Source organism: Giraffa tippelskirchi, chromosome 9, assembly GCF_054371585.1.
Source record: "Giraffa tippelskirchi isolate mGirTip1 chromosome 9, T2T-mGirTip1v1.2.pri, whole genome shotgun sequence".
NCBI classification, from domain to species: Eukaryota; Metazoa; Chordata; class Mammalia; order Artiodactyla; family Giraffidae; genus Giraffa; species Giraffa tippelskirchi.
The window spans coordinates 104,870,519-104,895,368 of NC_137283.1; the positions used below are offsets into that span (position 1 = coordinate 104,870,519).

The 24,850-nt window shown below is 37.1% G+C and overlaps 2 long non-coding RNA genes across 2 annotated transcripts in view; one reads left to right on the forward strand and one right to left on the reverse strand.

Moving 5' to 3' along the window:
* LOC145521258 (uncharacterized) overlaps positions 1–24,850 on the reverse strand; it is a 235,651-nt gene that overhangs the window by 168,296 nt on the left and 42,505 nt on the right. The window lies entirely within an intron of this gene.
* LOC145521260 (uncharacterized) lies at positions 1,229–7,398 on the forward strand. Its single transcript, XR_014065275.1, has 2 exons — positions 1,229–1,333; positions 7,208–7,398. It is a non-coding gene; the product is annotated as an uncharacterized LOC145521260 (long non-coding RNA).

Consider the following 24,850-nt stretch of genomic DNA (forward strand, 5'->3'; position numbering starts at 1 on the left):
AACCACACTAAATGACGGATATACTGCAAGAGAAGGAATAGATCACCACAAGCTGAAAGTCTGAAAGAAATTCTCAGCAGAGGTAGAATTTGACGTAAGTTTTGAAGAACCATAAGACTTACACCGAGAACACAAACAAGTAGAAAATTCAGGCAGTGGGAGGCTAAAGCATACACAGTATTTATCAAGAATAAGCAGAACTAAAATACACTGGTCTTGTTTCTGAATATTCCTTTCTTTTAAACATCTCATTTAAATTTTCAAACAATACATATATTCACAGAGAAACTAGTACTCAGATAGAACAAAGATTGGCCCAGGCCACCCAGCTAGAAAGAGAGGCTGATTTAAGCTCAGCACTGCTGGTCATGAAGTTCATTATACTAAATAAGACAAGTTCTGTTGAAAGAGTGGCTTCAAAAAGAGGAGGAATATGAAATGGGCGTTGGAAAAGTAATAAGGTTTGGGTCAGATTATAGAAAGTTCCAGTTTATGCTGCAGGGAAGGGGAGACAACCGACCATCCCTGAGCATGAGAGTGACACATCCCTTCTAGAGAGATGGGGAAACAGACCTGAAGCAGGCTGCTGTGGGAGACAGTGCAGGCCTGTCTTAAGAGTATCATGAGACCTAAATGTAGCCTTTATGAAAGGAAAATGAACTTTCACAATAATTCTTTCAAAAAAATTCTTGTTTGGTAAACTTGTACCAGTACAATGACTACATAATACAAGTGACCACCTACTATTCTATTGACTATCTCGGAAAGCTGGCAGCACACTTATTTCACTTTAAATCAGCTTTTCGTTTTTTTCTTATAAGTACCATGGGTGTGTTTATCACTCCCTCAAACCCCATCCTGAAAAGACCCTTTCAGATTTGTCAGTTTCTTATGAGGATAATTCATGTTGAAGTGATCCAGGTCTCTGTTGCCAGACCATGACTTGTTCCCCTGACTCATCCTATTTCAATACCTGGGACCACTTGACTTCTTACTATAATCAAGCCCCACTACAAGGCGAACCGAAAGAAAGAAACAGCTCAACCACTCAGGACCTCAGCAAACCATTTGTCTGTCTGCTGGTTTTCCCCTGATCTTACACTTCATTTGTAGTCACTGCTTCCTTATCTTCTCTGTTCTGTTAAAATTCCGGCCCTGATAATCTGCTCAAATTCCTCATTCTTCTACCTAGGCTTCCAAACTCCATGTTCTGGCCCTTGCAAGAATAAGCACCCAGTCCCTGTACTTTTCCAGGTGGTGGGAGCTTCACCACCTGCTGTCAGGTCTTCTTGGTGATAAGACCTTGAAAGGAGGATCTCAGCCCCACTTCAAGGTAAACTGTATGTTCTACAATGCAGGTCTCTATTGAACTTTTGGGCTTCCTTGATAGCTCAGTTGGTAAAGAATCCGCCTGCAATGCTGGAGACCTGGGTTTGATCCCTGGGTTGGGAAGATCCCCTGGAGAAGGGAAAGGCTACTCACTTCACTATTCTGGCCTGGAGAATTCCATGGACTGTATAGCCCATGGGGTCACAAAGAGTTGGACACGACTGAGTAACTTTCACTTCATTGAACTTTTACTCTGAATTGATTCATGGTCACTTGTATTAGTCAGCTTTTCCTGTTATGCTTATGTATAACAAACCCAAACTTTCAGGCTTAAAACAAAACACATTTACTTCCTATTCAGGTATCTGGGTTTGGCTGCAGTGGGTCTGCCAAGCTGTGGTTTAGGTACAGGAGTATTCCATGTGTCGTTTCATTCCATGACCTAAGAGAAGGAGTAGCTCCTATCTGTGAAGTGATGATGTCATGGCAGAAGTGCAAGAAAGGGGAGCAGAAGCAAAGCACATTATCAACTCAGCACTTTCCATTTGTCAGAGCAAGTCCTAAGACCAAGCCAAAAGCCAATGTGAAGCGGAAGTACACCGTGCATGGGAAACTCTAGCAAGGGCAGAGAAGGAAGGGGAATTGTGAACAAGAAGCACAATCTATGGGCTTCCCTGGTGGCTCAGATGGTAAAGAATCTGCCTGCAATGCCGGAGACCTGGGTTTGATACCCTGGGCCGGGAAGATCCCCTGGAGAAGGGAATGGCAACCCACTCCAGTATTCTCGCCTGGAGAATTCCATGCGTACATGCGGTAGCAGAGTCAGACACAACTGAGCAACTAACGCGCACACACAGCACAGCCTACCACCCCACATGAAAGCCAGACGAGTTTTCTAAAACAAGAGGGTGATCTATTAGTGTAATATTAGAATGACCTGAAATTCTCAATGTTCTGTTTTGAACATGGTCAATCTTCACTTTTTTAAATAGTCTGAATATAAGCTTAAATGGGAGACATCCATTCATTCTCCATGTTGGATCCTTCCACAGGAATTTGTTGAATATGAACACAACTCTGAAATTGTAGCCTGTATTAATGAATCAGTGATACAGTTGCTAATTTGTGTATGTGTCTTTGTGTGTATTTTAGTATTTTTAAAGTTCCTCCTCAGTCTACCGCATTGCCTGTCACTGCAGGCAACATTGCATCACTGTTTTGTGTGCATTTCTTTAAAACAGAAGGGTCAATGTAGAAAGGTAAACATTACTGGGATATCTTATGGTTTTATTTTTGATTAATAACATGTCACTTTCTCTCCCATTCATTTATTTTTAACTAAATTCCTTTGTTAAAAACGAAGCTTAATTCTAGGATATTGACCTTTTAGCAATTTGCACCAAAGATGAAGCCCCTTTGCATTTTTTGGCTTAATTTTTTTCATATGCTAGTGGGAGTTAGGGAGAAATTGTTTATTAATGAACAATTTCATGCACATTCATAGAAGTAGAACCCACAAGAACCTTAAGAGCTGACCAAACTGACATCACAGTCCCCTCCACACAATTAATTATTATTATCTCTTTTCCCCTGAGATAACATTTATATTCTTTATGGTAGTGGAGATATTCTCCAATCTGCCAACATTTAATTCTTGCTTTTTTACATAAAACAGAGAAACATAAAAGGAAATTCTTATTTTAAACAAAAACACATGTCTATGTAGCTAGCAGGCTTTTTTGTTTTTATGTAATCTAGCTGCTGGATGAGGATCTTTTTTAAAAGCAAAGGATGAAGACTTCAGTACATTTGTATAAACTCAGGTATTTTCACACTTGCCAGAGTACTTTAACTAGAAACAGTTATTCCAGGAAAATACTTGATGAATAGGAAAATATATTTATCCAAAGCTACATAAATTTACAATCTCAGGATATAATCCCAAATCTTTGAAACTGAATTAAAGCCAATAGAAGTTTCATGCAGGATGAAAATTAAACCAGTAATTGCTCTGTGGAATGGTTATCATCAAACTTCCCACAATAAATGGTGTACCTTAGTATATTCTTCTTCTGATATCAAAGAGTTGATGGTTTTGGTCTCTTACTTATTAAAGGAGAAAGCAAACTTTTATTCAAAATTAATTTAGCTGCAAGAAATACTTAAGTCATATTTAAGAACAAATACACATATACACACTGGAAAGATATTTAGGTCCTCTAGATTTTGCCAAACTCACAGGGAACAAAATTCTTAAATGATAATAATCATGATGAATATTATTTTCCAGAAACCAATGGAGTTATACACTTAAGCACTCCTTACTTGAAGTGGCAAGATTATATGATAGATTCTATAATTAAAAACAAGCACATAAATAAATAACTAATAATTGTTCAAATGGTATTATTTCTCCTTTTACTTAGAGGATACCATTTGAATTTACATTTGAAATTTAAAAAATGACAAATAAAACATTTTACGTTCCATCTCTGCCAAATCAGTGATTTTAGTAACATGGCTACAAAAATCTACCCATATGGCCACTGAGAAATGCATAGTTAGGGAAGATTGGTAAATCATTTAACCATTTTAAAAGTCACATATAATAACAATAAACCTCCCATATTTTGGTCAGTGGACCACCCATCTTTTCAGAACACTTGTAATCCTTACAAAAATCCAGCAGATAAATGTTACTATACTCATTTTACAGATGGGAAAGCTAAAACAAAATGAGGTGACTTCCCCAAATCTTAACTGCTTAGTGTCCAACTCAAATTCTGTATTCCTTCTACTACAAATAAAATCTAAAGGGATGAACTACTCATTCCTCATTCCAATTTAGACAATACTAAGTATGAAATTGCTGTGACAGTTTACAGGTATTTCTGAGTACTTCTCTCTCTGGTAGAAGTGTCCATAAGTGCCCTTTCTGTGTTAGTGCCATCTGTTAGGCTCTCTATCACACGTTTAGATGTTAACCTTGAACAATGAAAAAAGAAAACTAGGTAACACATAAAATAAAGTGACAATTGCAGTTTCATCCCCCTAGTTGTGAGAAGATGCTGTACATCGGTGTCAACCATTAATCCTATTAATTAAAAACAAGAAACATCTACCATATTTCATTTCAGATCACAGCAAATGTTCATGATGCCCTTTACATTACCTAGTCTATAAATAAAATGTGAAGATGTTTATATTGACTTGTTTCCATAGTGATGGAAGAGTCTTTCCTTGAGTTGTCAAGGCAATGTGCAGTAGCCTTGCAAATTGGACAAGCATAGGACCCATTTGTCAAGTAACAGGTTTAAGAAAAGTCAGGATAATCCAATAAAGATGATCTAGCTACAAATGAATCTCAGAATGTGAGCATTTTAGTTTTAATGACATGCTAGGGTCATTTTTTTTTATGAAATAAATGTGAAGCCATAATAAGAAATCACAAGATATACTCTGCACATACAGGTAGCCAAATTATCTTTACATTAACGGTGAGGTTTTTTCCCCAAAACAGCCAAGCTTTTATTACAGAAAAGGAGTCAGAATTTTCTGAGGCTTAGTTGGTAAAAGTGAAAGGTTCACCAACAAATCTGATATGTTCAAGGGGATTTTTGAAATCAACAGAATCCTCAATTATGAAAATAAATTTAGGAAAATGATTCCTTGGGTGACTTGTGGCAGGGAAATTGTTGAAAAAAGCAAATGCATTGTCTCTCTTGATAGAAGTAAAAAATAAATAATGCACAATTCAGCTTTGTATTTCTTGGCACATAGATGCCTGTTCTAAAACTACAGGGTAGTTGGGACCTAATATTAAAAAACAACAACAACAACAACAAACTATAATCACAATACAAGCACATCTCCTTGAGTTTTTCTAGTGTCTATTCATTAATAGACAAACTGAAACTACCGGGTCAGAAAAAGCAAGAATTTTTTCTCAGAAATAAAAAATATATAGCAACTTACTCCTGGCTGAACATGAGAGAAGAAAGATAAGTCACATTTTAAAACAAGTGTTATGAGAAGATATCTGTTATATCCTTGCTCCTGTGAACTACAGAGTAAGATTACCCAACTACAGGTTATGAAACAGGCAGCAAAAGACTGCCCAGCTAAAACTAAAGCATCAAGGCACTTTCTAATGAAATTTACAAAAGGAAAATGCCAGTAACAGCCTTAAATGACTACAATAACTAGAACTCTTCTTCAGATTACAAGGAAAGTTTTAAAGCCTTTTAAAGTTTGAAGCCTTTTCTGAAACATTTTTGTTTAATAATGTCTAATGAAATAATTCTTTATGTTCAATTTCCTTTAGTTGTCTGCTGCTGCTGCTGCTAAGTCGCTTCAGTCGTGTCCGACTCTGCGCGACCCCACAGACAGTCTACTTAAGCCAATAACACAATGAAATCAGCTAATAATTTACAGTGAAAAATGGAGCCAATTTTCAAAGCATTTCATAGCAATGTAATGGTCATTGTTGTTTTAGTCAAGGTATTTTTTCCACAAGAATTTTTGCCAAAAGCAGTTTTGCAACACAAAAGGCCATAAGACAATTTTGCCCTGAAAGATAAAAAGAACAAGAAAAATGAAAAGGAGATAATGAAATATGGATAATAACAAAATTCTTTAATGATTTTGTTGTGAAAAGTGAAAATGCAAAAATTATTTGAATAGATTTAAAATGTGTGTAGGTATATGGTTATAGTTGCATTCAGGTGTATCTTAGAGAAGCAATGATACTTCCTTTCTAAAAGTTGATCATTAGGGATACAAGATCTAATGTCTGATATAAGTTCCTTATGATGAAAAAAAAAAAAACCCGCAGCAAATCTCTTCAGATTTCTTTGGAAGGGATACTGCTATTTCTCATCAATACGTGTAAATACACATAATTAGTAGTACATATCTAGACTATAATTTGGGCTTTCCCATTGGTTCAGCAGGCAAAGAGCCCACCTGCAATACCGAGATGTAGGAAACGTGGGTCCAATCTCTGAGTTGGCAAGATCCCCGGAGGAGGGCATGGCAACCCACTCCAGTAACATTGGCTGGGAAATACAAAGGACAGAGGAGCCTGACGAGGTATGGTCCATGGGGCCACCAAGAGCTGGACATGACTGAAGCGACCGAGCAGAGCACACAGCACAGACTACATTTAAATCTCCCATCGCACGCTTAGTCCTTATATTCCACCAACTCCACTAAGCCAGATTCTGTGCCAAATACCAAATTTCTCCACCATTAAAAACCAACAACTGTTTACCATTTTCATAAAAACTTGTACCTATCAGGAATCAAGTCGCCATTCTTTGAGGCATAGGAGGAGCCTGATTCTTCTTTTGCCTCCATATTCTAATATCGCTGGAATGTACTAAGTTTAGTAAAGATGGTCTTAGAGAAAAAGCTGCTGCTGTATCTAAATTAGCTAAAGAATCAATAATTAACACTCTTGAAGACGGTTGTGAATTACAGCTATTTCATATTTTATGGTAAAATGGCCTTATAGCCAATTGGTTGTGGGGCAAACTGCTTATGGCAAAGATGTTTATGGTGAAAATAGGAGTCACAGCTGTTTTATTCTGCCCAGTATTCTGCATCCTCTTCCTTGGAAACAGCAGACATCCTGTCCGCATTCCTCTGGGAGAACTACTTGACGCTAGATAATTCTGGTAGGTTGCCACAGTTCCTCACACTCCTCACTGCAACTGCCAAATAAGCATTGGAGTCATGACCCAAGCCACACCAATTAGAATCTTCTGGGGTTTCAGATGTGATTGCTGGCAGCACAGAGTTCTCTCATGCCTCTGTGGACACTAGCTGAGGTAATGCTAACCATCACCATCACCCTTTTGTCCCTTCCCGGAGACAGCCATCTGCAGCAAGAGAGAAGTGCCAAGACAAACCAGAGTCAGTAAGAACCAGAGCTGATGTCGGAGAGATGGGGTGAGGAAGAGACCAGGAGCACCTTTCGAGTTGCCAAACAGAGTTCCACATTAGATAAATTTAACTCTGTCACTTCAGATTCTTAAAAAGACAATAAATTCAGCTATTTTCATTGTAGACACTATTTTAAGTCATATTTCTCCCATGTGCAGTGCTGCATTACAAAAGCATAAAAACTCTTTTCTTAATTTTCAGTACTAAAGGTAAAAAAATCTATAAAAAATATATTTACATGGCAGCCTATAATTTCCCTTTGAAACATTTTCCTTGGTTGCTTTTTATTTTGCACTGCATAATTTGCCTATCTCCATCTTCAAACTTTAAATAAGGTCAAAAAATACTCTTGGCAATTTTCCTTAAATACATCAATGTTCTGTCGCCTTTGATTAAGCACTTAAGTCTATCTGAAATGACTTGGCAAGGTGATAGGTTGCTGTTATTTTTACCCAAGGATTAGCTCTAAGTACAGAAGTTAAAGTGACTTTTCCTTGTCAAAATAATTTGGGACTTCACAGAAGACAGTGACTTCAAGGGGTAGGAAATTTTAAACTAAAGATTCAATGTTGGAGGATGGATGAAAACAGGGAGGGAGAGGCAGAAAGAAGAAAGAAAAGAAGAGAAGGGAGGAGAATAAAGGATGGAGGGGAGGAGAAGGGAGGACTTATATGATTAGATTCAGTTTCTCCTCTGACATTTGCTATCTCAAACAAAAGACACAATCCCAATTCATTTTCTCAAGTCAGAAATCAGAGCAGTATTTTGGAGTTCTCCTTTACCACCTCAGTGCCCTCACTAAATCAAGAACCAAGCTCTATAGCTCTAACTTCAAAATATCTTTCCTGTCCAGTAACTCATCCCTTTCATTGGTACTGCCCTAATCCAGGTCACTACCATCTCTTTCTTGGACTACTGCAAGGACCTTTTGGCTAGTCCTGCAGTCTCCTTTCCAATTCCTACTAGCATCACCATTCATTTCCTACTCTTAAACCAAGATGAGAATTATAAAATGCAAATGTGATCATGCATGCTTTAAATCCTTCAGTGGCTTATGCCTGGTATATGCCATCAAATCTGTTCTTTACCTTCCTCAAGGGATCAGGTTAGTGTCACTTATTTTAGGAAGTATTTTAACAGTCAAAGTACAGTTAGGTGCTTTTCTGATTTGCTAATCTTCTAAGTAACTTATAATTTATTACCACTGTCCACTTGCTCCTCAGGATATTATAAACTGCAAAGTTAGAGAAATTGTTTATTTTGTTTATCATTTCTAGTAGTTAGTACAGTTTCTAGTGTATACAACAAATACTCAATATTTAAGTAAATGAACAAATAAATTTTTAGTGCTCCTTTTATCATTTATTACCTGTTGAAATGGACAACATCCAAAGGAAAGTTAACATTAAGCTGAAGCTAAGTATTTTTGTGTTGTGCATTACTTGCTAATGTGACACTCCTACATATTAAATCAAAAAGCAGTTTCATCATTTATGTGCTACTCAACAAGAGTGTGCTAATTTAGTAAAATGGTCACTGTCTGAAATTAGTCACTCTTAATTACCCAATCAACTAGAGATAAAAAATAATATTTTTGGAGAAATATAAAAATAAATATATTTATTAAAATATATTTATTCTAAAGCAGTATTTGTCAGCTTTCTCTTCATACCCAAATGTAGATAAATGTTGATAATGTACATGTACAGACAGCTGTGAACTCTTCAGAAGAAAATTTAATACTGCTTTAAGAAAGCTCTCACAATTAAAAGTGCCTCTGAGGAATCCTAGTTTAAAGCTTGTGATTTCCCAATTTTCTTTAAATGATCATTTGACAACTTAAGGGGCTTCCTCAGTGGCTCAGTGGTAAAAACTCCACCTGTAATACAGGAGATGCCAGAGAGTGGGTTTGATCACTGGGTCGGGAAGATCCCCTGGAGGAGGGCATGCATGGCAACCGACTACAGTCTTCTTACCTGGAGAATCCCATTGACAGAGGAGCTTGGTGAACTACAGTCCACAGGGTTGCAAAGCGTCTGACACAATTGAAGTGACTAAGCATGCACACACATGAAAATTTTAAAAAGCTGGGTTTCGAGTCCTAGTGATACAACGCTGAAAACTAGCTGCTTTATTGACATCTGATCTACATTTTCCTGGAAATTTGATTGGTTAGGTTTCTTCATACATTTCTTTTTAGTAATATTTAGTCAAGTGCTTTACTAGCCACCGTGTCCAATTACAAGCTGCACTAAAAACACCTGTCTATACTTCCATAACAATTCTCAAAGTGTGGGAAAATGTATGACACAGACCATAGTCACCCATCGGTTAATCTCCCAGCAGGATGTATTGACACCCTGCAGCCCCGCACATGATTCATCTCCCTAGAGCACCACTTTGATCACACCCATTCCTCTGTTGAACAGTCTTCCATGTTCAGTGAGAAGGTGTCCTCTTCCCTTTTATAGTAAGCCTAAAATATTTAATACATGTACATTAACAAGAGAAATACTGATGGAAGTTCAAAAAGGAAAACATTACAAAAGTGTACGAAAAGAGGGCCACAAAAGGAAAATTCCCAGAAATCTTGGAAATTCTAAAAGCCAGAGAAAGATATCTTAGCTATGTTTATACCAATAAAAAGAAAAAGAAATAATGTGAAGTAATTTGGAAAGTGAAAAATCACTCAATAGTTTGTATATATCTTCTTGAGAAAGAGTGGTTTTGAAGTTGAAGGATAAAATAAAAAGTATAAAGAGGGAATTGAAATTCAAAACAGTGAAAAGAATGTCAGCAAATATAGGAGCATATTAAATGAGTTTAAGTTTCCATCTCTGGGAAAACTACCTCAGGTTACAGCAGTGATTTACAGGTAGGAGAGGTTTTATCTCAAAGGAATTGTCAATAATACCGAGAAACTGTAAAAGAAAAGAAAGCTTCTGGAAAGCTACAAAGGAGCACACCCTGCCAAGGGAATGTGAAAGCAGAAGAATCACAGAAATAGCACACAGGTAATTCTAAGGCCCAATACAAAAAAGGAAAATGAAGAAAAATTGGCTGATCAGATATCTAGTTTTTAGTTGACACATTTAATGTAAACCAATCTTTCTAGCAGATAAAAAAGCTCATATAATGTTAATATTAGAGATTTTACAACTCTCAATTAAAGAGTTCCTTTACTCACTTTGATAGTTAAGTCCAGTACGGTGTGTTAGATTCTCAATTGTTTCTAAGAAACATTAATAGTTCTGGATGTGTATAAATAAAGCAATCATGTTTGTAAAAGATTTACAGCGAGTGACAAAAGAAAACATTAAAAGAAATTATCTTTGAGAAGGCTAAGGAGAAACAGAACAGCTCTATTCATCTGTTCAAAAATACCCCATGCAGAACAGGTTATTTCTCCTACTTGGAAAAAGATCAGAGGAGAGAAGTGTTAGAAAGTAGGAGTGGAAGGGAGAGAGGAAGGGAGAGAAGGCGGAGGAGAAAGAGAGAGAGACAGACTACTTACATGTAAGAAAAGGGCTGCAGTGCCTGGAAATTTTGCCAACAGGATTTACTTTCCTGTCTTTAAGGAAAACTAAAAGAAGAGGTGATAAGGCAGGGCTTCCACTTGGGTGTCACATTTAAAGTTGCATTTTTACAATAAAAGGATGAGATTTTAAATTGATGACTAATGAGTTATATGTTTGACATACTATTTTTCTGAGCACAAGTACATCCTCACTTTGTCTTGACTACAAGGAATGCATTAAACTATGCTTTGTTGTTGTCGTTTAATCGCTAAGGCATGTCTGACTCTTTTGCAACCCCATGGACTATAGCCTGCCAGGCTCCTCTGATGAGCATTTTTATTTTCCTTTTACGTTCCATATTCTTTTACATTTAATTTGTGAGGTTAGAAATTTAAAAAGATCTGAACCAGGAATTTCATGACACCCCATGAACAGGAATTATAAACAAGCCAGAAGTTAAAAGAAAAACACCTGGAAGAGGTATTAAGAAATGATTTCAGAATGATATGATTTCAGAATGGCATGAGTCTGAAAGCCAAATCAAGATTTTCTCTGACTGTGAATGAGATTCTGTCATGGCTGCAAGTCCCAGCTGGAAGTACTGTAGTCTGGGCAGCAAGTGCAAAACTCTGTGTAACTATCCTGGAAGATATTATCTGCTATATAGAAGCAGGCTATTCATATTTGAAATCTAAATTCCCTCATGTATAAAGCCTCTGGATCTTCCCAAGCAACTACATGGAAAAAGTTATTTGGGAACAAACAAGTTCAGACAAACCACTGCAATTTTAATTAACATTACAAATATCACCTTTTCAACCACCTGGACCACGTGATTAAACACAAACAAACAAGCATGAGGTCCTAAAGCTTGATTCTGCCTTCTAATGAGATCAGATGAATTTCTCAATGTGTTCTGCACCCAGAAGAATGCAGTGATTCATCCTGCCTGCCACCAATCTGATGGTCTTTTAAGTACCATTCTCTAACTACTCATACAAAATAACTTCAGGAGACACAAATTCTAGTCAGTAATAGTCCTTCAATAAGCTACTTGTATTTCTGAACTACATCTATACCATTCAGAGAGAAAACACTTGTGTGGGAGGACACATTAACTTTTCAAAACTAGCAGTATACTGAGAAGTCAGAGCTACTACAGAACAAAACAGAGATAACTCTCTTTTGACATCACCATCACAAAAAAGAGCAAAATATCCAGACTTCAGAGTTTAACATAACAAAATATAATATTATTCTTTCATTTGTTTATACCATGGAGTCTGAACTAGTTTTAAGATTGGATTGTGATCTAATTCAATCTAACTTACAAACTTTCCCACTAGTCTTCTTCATGAGCTCACTAATTTATCCTTATAAGAGTGCATCAGGACAGTGAGTGACCTTTTCCTGTTGCCATGGAGTTGATGACTAGGGCTGAGAGCTGGCGGAGAAGGCAATGGCACCTCACTCCAGTACTCTTGCCTGGAAAATCCCATGGATGGAGGAGCCTGGTAGGCTGCAGTCCATGGGGTGGCTAGGAGTCGGAGATGACTGAGCGACTTCACTTTCACTTTTCCCTTTCATGCACTGGAGAAGGAAATGGCAATCCACTCCAGTATTCTTGCCTGGAGAATCCCAGGGACGGCGGAGCCTGATGGGCTGCCGTCTATGGGGTCGCACAGAGTCGGACACGACTGAAGCAACTTAGCAGCAGCAGCAGCAGCTGAGAGCTGGGAACAAGGCCACCAAGCACTTCACTTTATAAAAGAAACTCAAATGTGAACCTCCCTGCCATAATCTGCACACCCTACACACACCCTACACACACACACCCTTAAATCCAGTTAAGCAGCAAACTGCAGAAGGAAAAGAAGGAATTGTCAGCTCTATGAGTCCCCAACCTTGCAGGCTATCTAGTGAATTTTCCTTCCACACTTCAAGCCAATGGAAAGAGCATACCCTCCCTGCCATAATCTGCACACCCTACACACACTCTACATGCACACACACCCTACACACACACACACACACACACACATACAACCTAAATCCAGTTAAGCAGCAAACTGCAGAAGGAAAAGAAGGAATTAGCTCTGAGTTCCCATGCTTGCAGGCTATCTAGTAAATTTTCCTTCCACATTTCAAGCCTATGGAACGGGCATACCCAAAGAACCATACAGAGAGACTGAGAGTGCCCTCTAGAAGCTGGCGTTGGTATCTCATTCTTCTGTGGGATTTCTACTAAAGCAGAGGATGTGTTGTCTGTCCCCTGTGCCTGATACCAATGTCTCGATTTGAGCCAGCCTGTTGGTATCTCATCCAAAAAGGCAGGCTTCTGGGCAATGAGCCCAGCAGAGAAAGGCTGGGCAGGAGAACAGTGGGTGTACATATGGCAAAGGGGTATAGACACAGAGTTGTACGGATATCCCATTATGCACTCGGGAGCACTCCATAGCCACAACCACTACCTCCACCCCAGTTCACACCCACTGAAGATCTCCGTTATGTGCCCCCAGAGTCAGCATTTGAATTTCTGTTCTCAGAGACCCTGGGGTTGCTTATGGTCATTCAGTGGTATCTAGAGAAGGAGCAGCAGCCAAGAGACAAACATGTTAGGCACTTGAACTGTGCTGGACACAGTTAGTAGTCAGTAAATATTAACTATTATTATTTTATCCTTGGCATTCTTTACAATTCTTCTGATTGGCTCAAAGTATTTGTCTAAATGGTAACATTAAACATAACTAATGGATAATTAAGGGCTTAAAGCATCTGATACATATTGTAAGATACATAAGTCACAAATCCCAAAATATGAGATTCACTCTTTGTGATTGAGATTATAAATGTTAGCTAGTTAGAATAGGAAACAGGAGTCCAGAATGGCAGCGGCTAAAAGATAAGGAAGGGAAAAGCCCATGAAAAGAGAACAAAGGAAGGTCCCAGGACCAGAGTGAGGACCTCAGGTAGAACAAACAACACTCCTGGCTAGCCCAATTTACACAGGGCAGGCCCAGGGGGAGAAAAAAACATATAAAAACAGGAGCCAAAGGGCCGCGGGTTCTCTTTCTCTCTCTCTCCGGTCTCCCGTGCGCTGGGGAGCTCTTCTCTTCGCATCTTTGGGTCGACACGCCCTCACGCCTCGAGGATGGATTTTCCTGCCATTTTCTGAATAAAATAGTGCTGTAACACTGATTTGTCTAAGAGCTATAACACTGTCTGTTTGAGACCTAAGAGCTGTAACACGGTCTGTCCAAGACCCGAGAGCTGTGACACGCTGATGGCTTTAATGTCCGTCACTCCAAATCTTTGTTGTGGCGAAACAGAACCAAGGAGCATACACTCGCCTGACATTAAAGAATATATGCTGTTACAAGATATAGATCACTGTATGTAACATATTAATGTAAGTAAGTGAAATGTAAGTTCAATCAGAGCACTTGAAATCACCATCTTCGTGTATTGCCTCCTGCCAAGAATTATGAAGTTCTCAGCAAAATTATCTTGGTTTTCTCCTAAACCTAATTAGACATTTTGAATAGACATGCTGCAGAACTTGAGTCAAATCAAATGAGTATGGGTCATAGATAATTTCACTAATTTGAAAGAAAATTTAAGAGAAAAAGTTATAATTTAGCTAGAAATTTTAAATAACTGATAAAATTTATCTTTTTAGATCACAAAGTAACTGTTTTTACATAGTTTTGCAAGTGAAAATGAATAAAAATGCATTATAAATCACCTAACTTATTTCCTCCAATAGCTTTGATACTTATGTACTTAAGAGTATAATTTAAATTCTTAAATAACTAAGTCTAAAAAAGTATTTGAAAAACTAGAAAAGTAGGCATCTTTTCATGCCCTATATTTTAAGAATCTCATTCATTTAAATATATTATGAACAAGTTCTATCTCTTGTATTAATTAGGAGTATATAATAATTTTAATCATCTTTTAATTAAAGTCTGGTCTTACTTTGCATTTCTAGTCTTTTGAGTAATATTCTGCTAATTGCTTGCTCAAAGGGTTGTCAATCAATAAATCTTAATCTCACTGTGATGCAACATCAAGCAGAGCTGGATCCAATGGCAAATCACTTAAAAAAAGAGTGAAGTCTTTACTCTAGAATAGACAGTATGATTTACTGCAGCACTACTGTATTGCAGAAGATGCCGACTGTTGGAGAGAGTAGATAGAGACTCCATTTTGTTAAATGTTGTGCTGTGCTTAATCACTCAGTTGTGTCCGACTCTTTGTGGCCCCATGGGGTACAGCCTACCAGGCTCCTCTGTCCTTTGGGATTCTCCAGGCAAGAATACTGGAGTAGGTTGCCATGCCCTCCTCCAGAGGATCTTCCCAACCCAGAGACCGAACTCAGGTCTCCTGCATTGCAGGTAGATTCTTTACCATCTGAGCTACCAGGGAAGCCCACTTTGTTATATAGGGTTTTCTTATCTAAAGGAAGTTACAACAGAAAATAGAGGTTTAAACTCTAGCACCCAGTCCTCACCAGGTAGGTATATGGTTATAGAGTATAGCATCTAAATAAGGATCACACAGGAACTTTTGAAAGTTCCACTGGAAGCTCCATCGCCGCACTGAAGCCCAGGATTACATTTTTAATAAATAGTAATTCTGCATGGAAGCCAGACGAGATGTAGATCAGAGGCTGCTTCACCTGAGCCAGGTAGACCTCATAAATCTCAGGCTTTTACAATACACCTGGATGCAATGCAATAGTTCAGCATGAACCAAGTCTCATTTACCATGCTCATCCTTTCCAGGATAACATATCCTAGACCCCACACTTTACTGAAGAGTTTCAGAATGAGAATAAGGGTCAGATGTCTCTAGGAGACATGCTGACAGGTTTTTAGATCCTCAATAAACTTTTAAACTATCAAAGAATATTAATAAATATTTCACTATTAGTTTCTCCATACAGTCTTCATGCACTATCTTCCGCTTTGCTGGGAAACCTCTGCAAAACACTAATGTTCTAAGACCAATAAGGTCATTATCATTTCTTCTACTTCTTTATAATTAGTAGAGATCTAAAACTAAATTTTGTTTCATTCTTTCAGAAAAGTGACAGTGAAGAAAACAGAAAGTGCTTGTGAAAATATAAATGATCAGTATTCCCCTTAATCTTTAAAAGGCCAAAATAGGTCAATTTATTTTTGTCAAACCAATCTGAAGTCAATTCAAACAAAGTTATTTTTCACAGAACCACAAATAACATACATACAATATGAAGAGTTCAAATATCACTCTTGAATTTTAATTATCTGAAACACCTTTAAAAATAGACTCACACACATTTTTAAAATAATCACATGTGTGAAACCTCTGTGTGGTACAACTTTTTGCAAGTCTTTTACAACCATAAACATTGTTGGGATTATTCCTAAATTTTCACCCAGTAGGACAGAATTATTAAGCACATCCTATACAGACATCACTTACATTCTTATAGCCATCATAAATATTTTATATAATGTTTTGATTTAATTTGAATTTTTTTTATTTTTAAATTACAAAAGTATGATAACACATTTACAAGAGTCTTGGAAAATACAGGACAAAGTTACATACAGTTCCACTATACATTACAATTATTTTTTAAGTAGATAAATTAAGATTTTTAGTTGGAGTTACAATATCAAACTCTCAAAAATTAATAGAATGCATAGACAGAAAAGTAGAAAGATATGGTTCATATCCTTGAACAAATTCAACATAATTAAAATTTATACAATTTTCACACAACAGCAGGGTACAAATTCTATTCAAGTTCCCACAGACTATAAACCAGAGACACTGGAATATATCCAGGGACATAAAAGATGCAAGAATTTCATGGTCTAAAGGTATTGAATTCATACAGTCTGTTCTCTTATCACTGTGGAATTATGTTACAAATCAGTATCAAAAGATATTTGAAAATAACCCACATACTTTCAAGTGCAGTGTGACATTTACCAAGAGAGATCTTTGACTTGGCCATTGAAAATCTCAATAAAGTTAAAAGACTGGAAAAAATACAGAGGGTGATTACAGAGAAGAAAGCATTTAAATGAGAAGTTAATATCAACATGAGAAATTAGTATCAAAGATAGTTTTAAAACCCCAAGAATTTGGAAATTAAATGTCCACTTTTAAATGATGGGTGTATCTAATAAGCCAATACAGGGATAATTAGAAACTATTTGTAATAGAATAGCATGAAAAGAGAATTTATCAGAATTTGTCGCATTCAGCAGAAGCTGCTCAATGCAACTAAAAACAATGTGGAATCTTGAATAACATATGAAAACAAATAATGGACACTAGCATAAAATTTTGTGAAATTTGAACAAAACATGTACTTTAGTTAATAATACTGTATCACGTGTTAATTTCCTTTTTTTTGTTTTACAACATAGTATTTCTTTATATACTCAGAATTGGATTAGAAGTCTCAAGCCTAATTCACATTTTTTTTTAAATCACTAAGATAAAAAGCTTTCCAGGATTTTAGCTGTAATACTAGATGCCAGAATAAATGGAACTGTATCACTTTTAAGTGAATATAAATTAGAAATCTATTCTATTCATACTTAGTCAAACAAGTGGAATCAAAATGTCATAAATTTTTTACTGAGGCAAAAATTCATAAGTTTTCTAAAGTATATATTATACATACTATATATAAAAATTTAATTTGAAGTTTTTAAAGAAGAAATTCTATAGATTGAAGAAGTTCCAGCCTGTAGGTCCTGATGATCTGCCTTGTCACTGGCCAAAGATTTTGGATACAGAAGCTTCCCTGCCATCTTACCCATAATCCCATCATGGAAATAAAGCAACACTATGAAAATGACAGGTCAGGTGACATTCGGCTCTTATAAACTAATCCTAAATATTGAAACACTGAAACCACAGGAAAATCTAACAATGAAAACTTATTAGTATTTTCATCTTTTCCTTTCACAAAATCCCACATAAACTTCTGACATTCAGTGGATTAACACAAGCTTTGATAGTATCTGTCAAATCCTTATGATTCAAGGGAAAAGTTACACAGCTAAATATTTAATGAGAAAGACTAAAATTAGTTTGTTCCTTCCTGCTTAAAAATAAAAATGACAGAATAGCTTCCTTTTCAAAGTTTTCCCAGGTAATTTTTGCTACTGTGATACACTCAATGTCAGTGAATTATGTATATGCATTTTGGAACGGGTCAAGATTGAATAAAGGGGCTTGAGATAGAACTAGATGTGTCAAAAATTAAGACAACTGTCTAGATGATTAATTCATACAACTTAAAATCATTCTGTCCATTTAATCCAGTTTCACACAAGGATGTGTTCCACGCACAAATGACAAGCATCAGTGGAGTCTATATATCGGCAGTCAATATTTATCGATTCGACCTTAGAAAACTCTTAAAGCATTAAGAACCTAATTGGACACAAAAAGAATAAAAAAGAGGTTTTTTTTTTTTTTTCTTTTTTGATTAGAAATTCTAGATGAGAATTTTTCCTATTTAAAAATTTATTTAAACTAAAATAATGTAATATTATATTGACATAAGATTATCTCACTCAGAAAGCAATTATAGTGAGCTTTCAATCTACATAAGATGGCAGGGGGTCATTTCTACCTGCTCTACCCCGGCAAGGACAACTAGAAGCCCTGCAAATAATGCAAGAGACAACCAAAGGAAAAGTCTGAAAAGGGAAAGAAGGCAGTGATCTGGACAGGGACTTCAAGACTGGGGGGAACAAGGTAGCAACAGGTCATCCTGTGACCCCGCACCCTCAAAGGAAGGATATCCAGGCCTGGTGTGCCCAGACTCTCAGCACAGCAACAGGAGATAGCCCAGGCAGGCCCATTCCTCTCCTGCTAGAAACACCAGGCAAGTCTGGCAGAACAAGTGAGCGGGGTTCATTGGGGCCCTGCAGATAAGAAGAACCAGGGGCAATGCTATCCTTCCCCATGAGCCTGAGGACCTCCATCCAAACCCAGACATGCTGGATGGCAATAGCAAGAGGGATCCCACCACAAAAGGGGGACCAACCTAGAACATACGGTTTGTCCCCCTAGTCTGGGGACACCATCCCCCAACTGGAGGCTCCCGACAGCCAGGCCTGGGGAACTTCTTCTTCCTCCTCGGCATGCCAGTGAGGACCAGCAGGAGCATCAGACCAAACAACCCCATAAAGGCCCTGAAAATTAAACCACTGAACCACAGTCCACAAAAGTACATCAAGCCCCACATGTTAAACCTGAACATGGTTACTGTCTGCTAAAATAAAAGCTTTCCATAGGACCCAGAATCTCCTTTCACCCAGCCCCTTCCATATTTCACTTTTACCCACTTTGATGGTGTCTCCTTTCTAGAAGGCCCATTCAAAGCAGCCATATCATTCTCTACTGAATCTGCACAGATCAGAGAATGTGATTATTACGGAGGCTTCAGGGTGACATACTGAGAGTAGCAGAGAGAAAAAAGGAGAATAGAATCCTTGCATAAGCCATAGCAAGAGACTTGTTTTTCCTTATAGTCACATCATTTTTCAAATTGACTCTTGATCTTGCTAACTACTGGCTAAGTGCAAGAGACATCTAATTTCTCTAATTATGGTAAATTGTAGCATTTTCTCTTTTTTCTTTTTAATGGAAATCTATTTCCATATCTTTATGGTTGAAAATCTAGAATCTTCATATATTCCCTCATGAAATTTAATATTTCCCTATTTCTGAGGCATTTTACACATAAAACCTAATCTAATGCAGGTGTATAATTTAGCCCACCTGAACATCACTCACAAATGACACCACAGACTATCACTCAGTGTACAGGGAACACATGATTTCAACAAAATCACAACTTTGCACCACTCAATAGCAAACCAGCAAAATGTTTTTATAAGATTTACAACTTCTCACTGGATGAACTGATTTAAATAGAATTTTCATCATCACATCAAACCAAATAAGAGATTATTTTTCTTTAATGTGTCTTGACATTTAGTATTTTGTGATTAATCCATCCATCAAAGCATAGGATATGCTATTACTATCTGTAAAATGGTGAGTCATTGCACTGCCTGTTACTAAAGGCTCAATTTTGTCCTCAAAATACTTGATCCCTTCTTCCTCTATCTTGACAAATTACCAAGTAAAAGGAAATAAGTATACAACATTTCTAGTAAAGCAGAAAGCCTCATCTTGCATTTCATACTAAGATTACTATAAAAACTTAACCTTGTGAAAATATACACATATCTGATGTGCAGTAGGGCTGCACTGAACATTTCACTCAAATAGTGATCTGCATGAGAAATAAATCCTTCCCTTTATGAAATTTAATTCACTCAGAAATGTATCATAAAGGAATGCTTAGCAAGATAAAGAGCCTTTAAAATCCCTGCAAAGCTTACCTGACTGAATGGAAACCAAGGAACCATTTGCCTTACTGATTTCTTTTATTTGGAATGGGATTCACAAGCAAGTTGACTCTACCATAAATGTTATGGCTTCAACTCAGAGCCTACATGACTACATTTACTCTGCCACGTGTGTGTGTGGGGAGGGGGGTGTATTGGGGGTGGGGGTAAAAAGTCCACAAGAGCAACACCATACAAGAAGTTGTGAATATATGATAAAATATTCAAGTAGACTATCATAACGGGCCTATGTCAAGCAGCCACCTATGCTGGCAAGGTAAGACCCACATTAATAAGGTCACATGTCTGCAATTCAAGTTCATAGAGACTTTTATCTGAAGACAGAAAGGTAAATCATGGAAAAGGCATGTCTCCTTTACACCCATGGCTGATGGGTAACATTTGCAGTAGTGGATCTGGGCTCCCAAGGTCCTTCCTCAACCATTGCCACAAATAAGCATCCCACCCTTGAACTATTTTGGATTAATTTCACAAAATTTCTGGGCAGTCTTGTGAAATAAACCATACATGGATTTTATACTTTGTAAGGGTGTCCCAAATGGATGTGTGACCTTCCTGTCACTAGGAAGAGTTGGCAGATAGTTTCAACCACAATTAGCATGTGAGGATCTTTGCTCCATCCATGGATGTTAGGAGAAGCCAGGGAGCACTCCTCCTTTACCAGGACAGAACCACAGCCCAGTGTATAAACCATGGTGTGTGGATGCATGTGTGCTAAAATTCCAGACCACATGAGTTAGCTTTGGGAGCCAGTTCTTCATGGAAACAGAAATCCATGCAAATTTACTCCATAGCTGTTATACCGGCTTCCAACCACAATTTTTCTTCCTAATTATATCTTATTTTGGAAAACTTTTTCTTTCACTACTTTTAACAGCAGCAAATAAGGCTAACCTTCAGAGTCTGAATTCATATTCCAGCTTCACCACTTACAAACTATATGAACATGGGAAAGTTACTTTAACAGTTTGTGCTTCAATTTTCTATTTTGTAAAATGAGAATAAATGAGTAATCACCTCGTAGGTTTTCTCATGGAATTAAATCAGGTAAATTATAAGAAATTATTAGGATTTGTCTCTCAATAATTAATAACTATTATTAACATTATTATTTAAACAAGGTCTCAAATCTGACCAATACTGTAAAGATTTTAGTACAAATTAAGTAGAGAATCCATAAGGGAAAGAGGCATGCAATTCTAAGTAATTTCATGTGAAATTCTACCAACAGTTTTCATCATTTCCCATGGGCCTAATAGTTTAAAGCTATTAAATAATTACTGTTTTGTTAAGGTGACAAGATGTGTCTAACAGTGTAGGAACTAGGCATTTTTCTTTCTACCATAAAACCAAAACAATTAAGCATATGCTATGCTGTCTGAAATACATCCAATTTGTAATAAAATATGAACTACTAAGTTTGACTCATGGCACATATAAAAATAAATGACAAGCACTAGACAAAAGCATTAAAAACAAGTAAGGTTGAAAACCATAAAACAAGTATTGGTATAAGGAAACAGAAGTTCAAAAATTAAGCGAGGGTGGTAAAGTGTAGAGTTTAGGAAACTGCCTTTAAAAGGTTTAGGCCCTGCATCCTAAATAAATCCAACTACAAAGTCCCAAGCAGCCTCATGGACTCTATGTTCCCTTGGTGGTCCCTGACGTATGTGCATAACCAAGGACATGGGGACAGACATCAGATAACAACACCACAAATGTACTCATTCACTCTGCATCCATTACTACTTAATTCTGAATGGAACACTGACAGGTAGAAATGATTATCCTAATTCTAGAGCTGAAGATAAAAGAAAACTCAAATTATCTCCTCAAGGTCACATAGCTGGAATTTGAAATCAGGTCTGTTTTTATTCAAAGCCTTTCCTTCATCTTCACTACAACATGAAGGCTGTTTATATACCATGTCACTTGGGTAGATTCTAAAACATATACTTTTTAAAAACATTCCTTAGCATTTGGAATAAGTAACTACTGATCAGTAGAAGTCCGTTTGCTGATTCTAAGTAATTTCAAACAATTCTACTTGCTTACTTTTCAAGGATGCTCAAGAGGCAGCATAGAGGGACACTCAGAAATCGTGAACCTGGACACCAAAAAGGCATCATCTTTCACTGGATACACTAAAGAAATGTGTGTAAACTAATAGTATAAATGACTGAATTTGAAATTGTTTGAAGTGTCACTATTTCCTCAAAGAAACTAACTTAAAAATGTAACTTAGGAGATATAACAAGAGAATATGCATCCAAATATAATTATATAAAATAATCTCAAATTTTTAAAAGAAATTATGTGGCTGAGAGAAACCTAATGTGAGTCGCAGCTACATTAAAAATTCACTAGGTAGAAGAAGTGGTGATAGTTCCAATCTTTTTATTGACCAAATTAGATCTGGTTTATGTAATTACTAATATTTATTAGTCTTAGCACTACCACTTCAAGGGACATACATCATCACATTTTCAGGAGCAAAACTTAGATGATTTGAAGGGTCATATACTATATTAGGGTCTTCTCTTGTGGCTCAGCGGTAAAGAATCTGCCTACAATGCAGGAGACCCAGGTTCAATCCCTGGGTCAGGAAGACTCCCTGGAGGAGGATCTTGCCAGTACTCTTGCCTAGAGAATCCCACAGACAGAGGAGCCTGGCAGGCTGCAGTCTATAGTGTTGCACAGAGTCGCACAGTTGCACGACTGAAGTGATGAAGCAGCAGCAGCATGCTGTATCAGAAACATTTGAAAGAACTGAGGAAGCTCATACTGGATGAGGAAACATGAGGAAAATAATTTTTTCCATTTGGGTTCAGGGCATGAGTGTAACTAGGATGTAACTAGGATGAGTGGTTAAGAAGTTGTAGTGAAATGTATTTTTTTCCTCTATGCAAGACAGAACTATTTACCAATAAGAGCTATTAGAGAGATGGAATAAGTTTCTCATGACCACAGAAAACCCCACTTCAATGTAAGTATTTATGAGTAGGAGAATGAAGAAACAATGTATGATATGGCCATCAATATTTATGATACATATAATATATACTGAATTCTGCTCAATAATTAAAAGGAAATGATCTATTGATTCATACAGCAACATGAATCTCAAAAGCATTCTGAAATAAGACAGATATAAAATAGGACATACCATGTGATTCCATTCCTATTAACTCCCAGACTTGGCAACAGTATTCTCTGGTGACAGAATCAGAGTAACTGTTGCTTCATGTGTAGTTGATGAGGGTGAGTGGAATAGTAATTATCCCTGACAGAAATGGGCACAAGGAAATATCTGGGCTGATAGGAACAAGTTTATATCTTGATAGAAGTGTGTGTTGCATGAGTAGATGCACTGATCAAAATCAAATGGACTGTACTTTTAAAATCTGTAAATTTCATAATGTGTACATTATTTCCTTGTTTTTGAAACTACGAACAAAACTTTCTCTTACTCATGTTTCCCCCTCCAGCTACCACCTATTTCTATGAATCCCTTTAGATGAAAACTGAAAGAGTTTTCTATTCTTTCTGTCCTCAATTCTTCCTCTCCTGTTATCTCACGAATACTCTCCAATCACACTAACACCTCCATCACTCCGTTGAAACTTTCCCCGATCACCCATGACCTCCAGCTGAAAAAATCCAAGAGCCAGTTCTCATTCCTCCCTTCACTTGATCCATCAGCTTGCATGTGACATAGCAGATTACTTATCTTTACTTCCAGAACATTTTTTTGTTACTTTTGGTTTTCCTTCCACCTCACTGATCACTTCTTCCTAGTATCCTTTTCTGGATATTCCTTCTCTCCCTGATGTCTAGGCGTTGGGAGGCTCTAGGGTTCAAATCTTAGACTTTTCTATGACTACATTTATGCTCTAAATGGAAACATTAAATCCTATGACTTCAAAAGCCAACTTTATAGGCCAACAATTCCCTAATGTATACTTTTAGCTTTCAACTTTCCCAAGAACATTCACCTCAATTATCTAACTGCTTATGCAATATTTCTCCATAGAATTGGTTTCTCAATCTTAAAATGTACAAACCAGAATTCTTGTTTCTCTACACTCCACCAAGACCTGCTCCCTTTCAGTTTCCCCCATCCTACTGATGTCCTGACTATTCACAAATTGCTCCACTGTATGTTACTAAGATTCTTATGAGGATTTATATTATAGGGAAGTGTTAGTCATACAATCATGTCCTACTCTTTGTGACCACATGGACTGCAGCCCGCCAGGTTCTTCTGTACATGGGATTCTCTGGGCAAGAATACTAGAGTGGGTGCCATTCCCTTCTCCAGTGGATCTTCCCCACCCAGGGAGTGAACCCAGGTCTCCAAACTGTTGATAGATTCTTTACCCCTTGAGCATACTACGTATTAAAGAATATTTCCCTTATATCCTTGAGAATTGTCATCTTTGACCTAATAGATTACTTTGAGAGGAGCACATATGAAATTATAAGAAAAAAGAGAAAGTATATGCTAAGACAATAAAATTCACTATCAAACAAAGTTATCAATGTGGAAAATATCTCGGCAGTTTTCTTCTACATTACTACATAACTTGATTTAACTTT